Source organism: Miniopterus schreibersii (assembly GCF_964146895.1).
Source record: "Miniopterus schreibersii genome assembly, chromosome: 7".
NCBI classification, from domain to species: Eukaryota; Metazoa; Chordata; class Mammalia; order Chiroptera; family Miniopteridae; genus Miniopterus; species Miniopterus schreibersii.
Genome location: NC_138108.1, coordinates 48,399,835 through 48,407,376, shown reverse-complemented (window position 1 = coordinate 48,407,376; position 7,542 = coordinate 48,399,835).

Here is a 7,542-nt window from a genome sequence, read left to right as displayed (position 1 = left end):
CTGCTAAGCTATAAAGGGAATATTTAATATTCTACTATCCATAATAATGATTATTTTTCCATTTACAGAATATTATTTTTCAAATATCAAGCACAGTAGCCCTCAAGTTTGTTCTAAGTATTTGAACCCATGAAGCCACCCAAGGAATGTGTTGTATTCTCTAAAGACAAAGAATTCACTCTAAGAGCAGAATCCCATTTACTACATGCTGGGTGTTTTGGCTGTTGTGTGTCTTTTTTCCCTTTTCACTTCTGACATGTCTCTCTTTAAGTTTGAGTTGTCAGAAAGACAGGTGGTGCATGAAGGTTACTTAGAACAGTGCCAATTTTAGCTCTGCAGCAAAGACGGGTCAAATCGAGTGGAAAGTGATGCCATGCCAGAGTGGGAGAGAAGTGAGAGAGTGAGAAATGGCATGATCCTTTCCATCCTTCAGGCTCATTTTAGCATTTTTCTCTTGTTCTGCTTGGGGAAACAACTAAAACTTCTGAAACTTAGATTAACAAATGTATTACTTATATTCTGTGTGAAACACTGCAATATAGCATCTCTTCTCAACTTTATAACACTAATATGCAGGAGCTATTGTTATATATAGTTTACAGGTGAGGTGTCTGAGGCTTAAAGTAGTGGAGTGACCTATCCAAGGTTGCATAAAGCTCACAAGTGACAAAGCTCAAATATCTATAGATTAGTGGTGGAGGGAGGTTCTCAAGTAGTGGCACTATTGCCCTCCAGGGGCATTTGGTGATGTCGGTAGGCATTTTTTTATTTTCACAACTTGACTGGGACACTACAGGCATCTGGCATGTAGAGGCCAGTGATACTGCTAAACATTCTGCAACACAGGACCAGCCTCCATAACAAGTATGTTGCCCAAAACACCAATAGTGCTGAACTTGGAAAAACCTGAAATAGAAGTGTTCAAATGCTAGGCTCAGTCTTCTTATCACAGCATATGTTCTCCTCTGAGGTTAATAATGAGCCTGTCAAAACAATAACATAGAACGCAGTTTTCAAGATACTGTGTAGGATACATTAAGAGGGATGGTCTGGCCCAGGACTCAAACAGAGAGCATAAAATGAAGAACTATTACATCAACAATAAAGATTTAGCCCTTGTTATGAAGTAAAAGGACAGCCCATGTTTGTGCATGTAGGTACATGATGTATGTGTGTGTTTCTGTATGTGTATATATATTTGTGTGTATACATATATGGTAGATATATAGAAAATAATTATATAGGTAGCATATATTGAGGGCAAACATGTAGTAGGTAATAAACAATAACTGCTAACATTTAAAGTTGCTTATGATGTGCCAAGCGTATCTACGAGGTAGATACTATTATCATCTCCAATTTACAATGAAGAAACTGAAGTACAGAAAGTATAAGTAGCTTTCCCAAAAATCACGTTAAGTGGTGGAGCTAATATACACCCAGTCACCTGGCTCCAGGACTGTGCTATCGTATGCCTATCCTGCTACAGCCTGCAGCAGGAAATCATAAGAAAGACACCTCTATGAGAAGGTTACATTAACTCAAGGTGGGCTTGTAGGAAGGGGCAACCTTAATAAATTTAGAGGAGCAGAAAGATACTTCAGATAAATGAGAAAGACTAGGACATGTAAAGGTGCTTGTATTTGGGAGATGCTGGCCAGAGTGAAGATATATTACTTAAGGGTTTAGTATGGGATAAAATAATCGCCAGGGACCAAAAGTTTGTGCATATGCTCAGCAGGTCACCTCACGCCCATGTCAATGAATACTGGAGGTCTTGTTGCATTTCACCATACCCCGGAACTTCAATATAGTTCCCCATTTGTTTCTTTCTCCTTAACAAGTCTGATCCCCATATGTGTTCTCTAGACCATGATTCTCATTTTAGTGTGCACAGAAATCAGGTAAAGAGTATTAATACACAGACATCAGGGCCTCACCAGCAGAGATTCTGATGCAGTCGGCCTGAGGGAGGGCCTGAGAATTTGCATTTCTGTCAGGCTCCCGGGTGGTGCTGATACTGCCATCAGAGGACTGCACTCTGCTTAGATCCCCCCTCTTCTTGCCTCCTCTGAAATCTTATTTGATCAAGGATCTTTCCTCTACAGAATATGGGCTCCAAGGGCCAGATACTATGTTCAGTTCATTACTATAAACTCAGAACCTAGCACAGTGCCAAGCAGAAAAAAATAGTTAAATATATGTGTCAAAATAATGTATTGTTTTCCATGAGCATCTTCCCTGCTGCCTGAAAACATGCTTGACTCTCTCTGTCCAAGCACATGCTTTCCCTTGATATCACTACCATCTGAAATTCTCAAACTAAATCATGCTAAAGTCAATTTTTATTGCAGGAAAATGAGTTACAAAAAAGTATGGTTCTTAGAACTTCTGGGTTTTGAGTTGCAATAAGAGCGTTTGGACCAGCAGAGCAGAGTGGTTCCTCATTTAGTAACTGTGTGTATTGGACAAGTTTCTCAACCTCTCGTAGCTACTTTCCTCACCCACAAAATGAGGATAACACTTATACATACCTCATAGGGTTAAGCTCACAAATGTGAAAGGATCTTGATATGGGGGAAAATGTAATCTATTTGTAGAACTGAAGATGACCAATGGGATGAGTAAGTTAGGTCAGTGTGATGGATTGAGCATTGGCTCCAATTCTTCATCCTTATACCCACATTCTTTGCCATGTAATAATGCATTTCCTTGCATTATGGTAGAGTTTATCCCAATGTTTTTTGACTTTGGACTTAATTATATGAGTTCCTTTGACCAATGGAATATTAGTGAATTGGTAATATGCCAATTCTGAACCTAGTCCTTACAGATATTGCATGCCTTGCCTTCCCACCTGGCCCCTCTGCCATCTCCATGGGAAGAACATGCTCTGTCTAGCACAGTGGTCTGGAAAGATGAGAGACACATAAAACAGAGCCACCTGCCTGATTGGAAGAGCTTCAGCCTGAATCAATGTTGTCCAGCTGATTCTACTTAGTTCATTCATCTTCCCAACTATAGATGCATGAACAAGCCCAAGAAAAATCAGCAGAGCAACTCCAGCCAACTCACAGACGTGTAAGAAATAAATTTTAATATTTTATGTCACTGCGATTTTTATACTTGTTTGTTGTGCAGCGATAGCTGGCCAATATATTTGGCAAGGTAGGGGAGACCAAAACAGGTCTCAGAATGTTGTAACATGTTTTGATGAGCCAGAAATGGAGATCAAGTTATAGTATAAAATCAAACCAGTTATAGAGAAAAACCAAGCAAGTTATAGAGAAAAACCAAACAGTCAAATATGGAACCATGAAAGCCAAGACAGAAAAGTGAGTCACCAAAAATTCAAGTATGACCACCTAAGCCCATTGAGTGAAATAAAAACTGATACCTGTCCATTAGATTTGGGAAACATTTATGAGTTTAACAAAGGTCACAAACTGAATGGCAGAGGAAAAACCCAGAATAATTTGGGATGAAGGCTAAGTGGGAGATGAAGAGTGATTTTATTATAGACAACTTTTTCCTCAAGAGATATATTTATTCTAAGTTTTAAATAAGAAAAATCTTTCTTTTCAACACAAAATATAGTAATCAGCTTGTAGCCATGTTACTCTAACTTAAATTGAATAGCACTTTGAGATTTAAGGAGCCAAAGTGGTTTCTTAAGAGAATATATCTTTCACTGCAAAACAAGACATTTTAAATTTTTAAACAGATATATAAAAATACTATGTTATATATTATATATTAGATGTATAAATAATAAATAATAAGTAATATATATGCATGTATATAAATAATTGCTAATTCAACCTGTATAACAATGAAGAAAGCTGGATATATATTTTAAATGAAGTATCTATTTTGATGGTTTTTACTCTAATGGAAGGAGAAGAAAATTTATCTCAAGGCAAAAAGCAGCAAAAGATAAACTGGGATTTTCACAGATTGGTGAAACTATATATGAGGAAACAACAAACAATGAAGAACCCTATAGACAGATGTTGAGATTAGTTTAAAGCCAATAGATGTGAGAAGTAGTTTGAACATAGAGTCACAAAGAATCTTTAATCAAAATAAATAAAACGAACAACTCTATAGACTTTGTTCCACCAAGGTTCCCAGCCACACATTTAAGAAGGATTTGCATTGTCTATCAGGCCATGTGAATATAACGTCTTCACATTGAAAAACTAACAGGGAAAATATATCTTGTTTTTTACAAGGTAATATATTTCATAAAACTTCCAAGTATAAAGTTGAATACGCTTACACATATTTTTGATGTGGGAAAACATATACATTAAGGTGCCAAAGCACACCCAATCGGTTTGCTTTGAAACCGCAAAGCCTTTCTATTTCTGCCAAATCTATCTCCAACTTGATAGTTATTTTGTCAGCTCACATGCTAAAAAAGTAGATTTTTCAAATTCATTGAATATTAGATACAAGCCCATAACTGTTATCTGAAGGATGAAAGATGTGTAAATATGATGTACTCTAATAGGTAGGATGCATGAGCACAAAAGTAGGGATGGGGTGTGGGAAAACTCAAGAGGGGTGATAGGAGATAAATATACATAGTGTTAGACTGCAAATACCTTGGGCAGAATTATAATAATTTAATATGCCTTCAAATTGACATTCTTTCTATGTTTGTTCAACATTTACTTAGTGAGGTCAGAATGAGTACCTGTGAAAAGTGGTTTATTTGTCTGCTTTCCGTTGGAAGGGACTGTCCTATGCTGTGAAAGCAAAACCAATTTAAAACTGAAGATCTTTATGGTGAGATGAGTGATACAGACACAGTTTTTTCTGCTTGTGGCAACCATGGCTTTGCACTGTTTGGATATTCCTTCAAAAAAAATCTGCAGAGAGCATAGCTGACTGAGTTTCCAGAGCACCTTTGTTTCTCCATAGCAGCCTCACCAGGGCCATACTGTGTGAGCCCAGGCTGCTGCCAGCAATGACTGACTGTGGTGAGAGTATTAGAGCCAGGTCGTTTCTGTCTGATATTGTACTCCTCTAGGGAAATGTTTTATGAGGATTCCACATCATCTTAGGCTAGATTTTCAGTCTAAAGCTTTCCCTATCCAATCTTTTTCCTTTCCTTCATCTTTCAAAAGTGTTCAAGTCTGCTGTTAAAAAATAGGATCAGAAATAATTTAAATTCACACGGAATGGAAAAAATATTCATTTACATTTTTGGCCCAAGGTTATATGAAGTATTCTGTTCTCTTTTATAACATAGTCTTAAGAGATCGGTATCTTCAGATCATGACACTGATCATTTCTTTAATGGCATCATAGTAATCAGGCGGAATGAGTATGAAGGGGTCTGGACACTGGAAGGCTTAGCAAAATACAGGCACTGAGAGAGTGGGGATTAAGCCCTATGGAAACTGAGAGGTTTAGAGAGCTACCATTTTGTTAAAAGTATTAAGGGCTCCATGATCAAGGGCATGCTAAATTATTTACTCCAAATTAAAAAACAAACTGCTGCACTGTCTCCCCTACCACAGAAAAGGAAGCACAGCACCTGCCAGAACTCTTCAGGTTCTAGAGTCAATACACTTTACCCCTAGGAATACTGTTCCAGCCCATGCACTGTGTGATGTGGAAGTCTGCCAACATTGAGTGAGGTCCTGAATAGGAAAGAACTCCACAAAAGATCCAGATTGTCCCCTGGGCCATAATACCTGGTGATGGAGGTGTTAGCTGTGGGAAAAAATTGTGTGGGATTTATGACAAGCCCAAGTTAGAGACCCACAGTACAGACTCCTGAGATTCTGGAGCAAGGCTATGACATCCAGTGAATAAAGATGCACTTTTCAAAAAATTGATTCTGGCATGTTACTGGAACATGTTATTTGTAAGAGAGGAAATGATTGACCATTGATCCCACATCAACTATCTAAAACTTTTTCTTATGACATGGATTCTATTGGAACCATTTAATCACAAAGATGTACAGACCCAGCAACAGTCCATTGGAAGATGGAAATGGTACACCTGGAATTGAACTTGAGGAGGACCAGAGAGCACAAGTAAATTGCATGAGCAGATAGCCCAGCTACCCATATCACTCCTCATGGTGTACAAGCAGTCATCCCAGTTCACTCATCAAGCCTTTAAAGGGGTCCCATTGGCAAGCTGAAAGAGTAGGAAAATGATCATTTGATTTACTAATGAGTAAATATGGTATATGGATGAGAGCTTAAAATGAAGTGGCTGCCACATTCAGGAATGGCCTGAAAAGCATTGAAGAGGAAAAGTCTTTCTAAAGGGTATAGTTGAAAGTGAAATACCTGATCTTCCATTTCATGGGGGAAAAGAAATCATTCATTATAGTGCACATTCAATGCCCTCAGCATCTAGTCAGGAGCCTGGAAAAAATAAGATGAAAAGATCTGAGATAAAGAGGTCCTGAGTAGATGAATGTGGGTAAGCATCTGAGAGTGGAAAAAGTGTGAAGATTTGTGTATCTTATAGTAACAGTCACCAGAAGCATCTACCACACAAGAGGCACCAAACAACCATAAAGACAAAATGACTTGCCCAGTCAACATTAGCCAGTTTTCATCATTGGTCACCCCAGAAGTGGTATAATGTGCACATGAACTGAGTTGCCATTGTGACATAGATGGGGGTTACTCACAGGCCCATTTGCCAAGGACAATCTAGCTACTGCTTCTGAATATCCAACATTTCAGCAACAAAGACCAACACTGAGCCACTAACATGACACAATTTCTCAAGGAGACCAACTGGCAACTTAATAAAAAGCTAACTATACTGGGCCTTCTGTCCTAGTGGTGCTAGTGTTTTATCCTCACAGAGATGGATACTTGTTCTAGGTGTGGATTTGCGTTTCTTACCTACAGAACCTCAGCCAGAACCATTATCGTGGCTTCAGGAAATGCCCAATCCTCGGGTATTGAATTCCGCACATTCTAGCATCAAACTGAAGTACCCACTTTATAGCAAAGAACATACAAGAGTGGGCCTATAATATTGGGGTCCACTGATTATGTCACATACTACAACATGAGAAAGCAGCTGGTCTCCTTTAATAGAGGAATGCCTACTGAAGGCAATGCTAAAGTGTCAGCTTGGAGGCAATACTTTGCAGGGATGTGGTGTCATCATTCAAGATTCAGTATATGTTCTAAATTCAGGACTCAGTATATGTACTAAATCAGAAAACTATAGATGATGCTGTGTTCCCAGTGAAAAGAATGCATGGACCTGAGAACTGAAGGGTGCTAGAAGAAATGGCTGCTCTTACAATCACTCCCAGTCACCTACTAGCTTGGGAAGTTGGAAATGTCTAGCTCTTCAAACATACAATTGGATTTTAAATTATTTAAAAAACATATTAATGTTTGGTGAAATATGTTTTGGGGATAATACCTAATGGGAATATATCTGTACTCCTTTATCTGTCTACTTATAATGTAGACATTGGAATTTTGAGTTACGATCACAGAAAAGTTCTCATTTATTTTCTTTTAATTTAATTGAATTCAATAG